Source organism: Ursus maritimus, unplaced genomic scaffold (genome assembly GCF_017311325.1).
Source record: "Ursus maritimus isolate PB19 unplaced genomic scaffold, ASM1731132v1 scaffold_33, whole genome shotgun sequence".
Classification (NCBI taxonomy): Eukaryota; Metazoa; Chordata; class Mammalia; order Carnivora; family Ursidae; genus Ursus; species Ursus maritimus.
The window spans coordinates 5,197,927-5,198,774 of record NW_024425897.1 but is presented as its reverse complement, the minus strand read 5'-3'; positions in this window follow the sequence as shown (position 1 = coordinate 5,198,774).

The following is an 848-nucleotide window of genomic DNA, read 5'->3' as shown; positions in this document are numbered from 1 at the left end:
TTTTGTCTGAAATGTGTCCTTTTTTTTTTTAAATCAGACTTCTGTATTAGTTTCCTGTTTCTGCTGTAATAAATTACCACAAACTTAGTGGTTTAAAACAACACACTTTATTATCCTGCGGTTCTGGAAGTCAGAAGTCCAAAAGTAGTAGAATACTTATTCCCTGTATTTGTTGTAGCTGTTCTAAAGAAATCCCAATGGTGGTTCTGCTGAAATTTGTTTCAGATGAAACAATATCCCAGATGCGTTAGGTCTTATTGAAGATTTTTTTTTTTAAAGATTTACTTATTTATTTTAGAGAGAGTGTGAGTGAGGGGAGGGACAGAGGGAGAGGGAAAGAGAGAATCCTCAAGCAGACTCCTTGCTAAGCACAGAGCCCAATGCAGGGTTTAATCCCAGGACCCTGAGAACATGACCTGAGCCAAAATCAGGAGCTGGCCGTTTAACCAACTGAGCCACCCAGGCGCCCCTGGTCTTATTGCGTATCTTGATGAATGGCTTCACATAATCCACTGGACTAAAAGTCTCCAGAAACTGATACCAAGGAAATGGAAATCTATTAATTAGATGACAAAGAATTGAAATTGTCTTAAGGAAGCACAGAGATCTACGAGAGAGCACAGACAACTAAGTGAAATCAGGACAACCGTGAATAAGCAAAATGAGAGACTATCAATGAAGAGAAAGAAAACCATATAGAATTCTGAAAATTTTACTAGAAGCGTCCAACAGCAGATTCGATCAAGCAGAAGAAAGAACCAGCAATTCCGATCATTGAAATTATCAAGTCAAAGGAATAAAAAGAAAAAATAATGAAGATGGCGCAAGCCTAAGGGACCTATAAAATG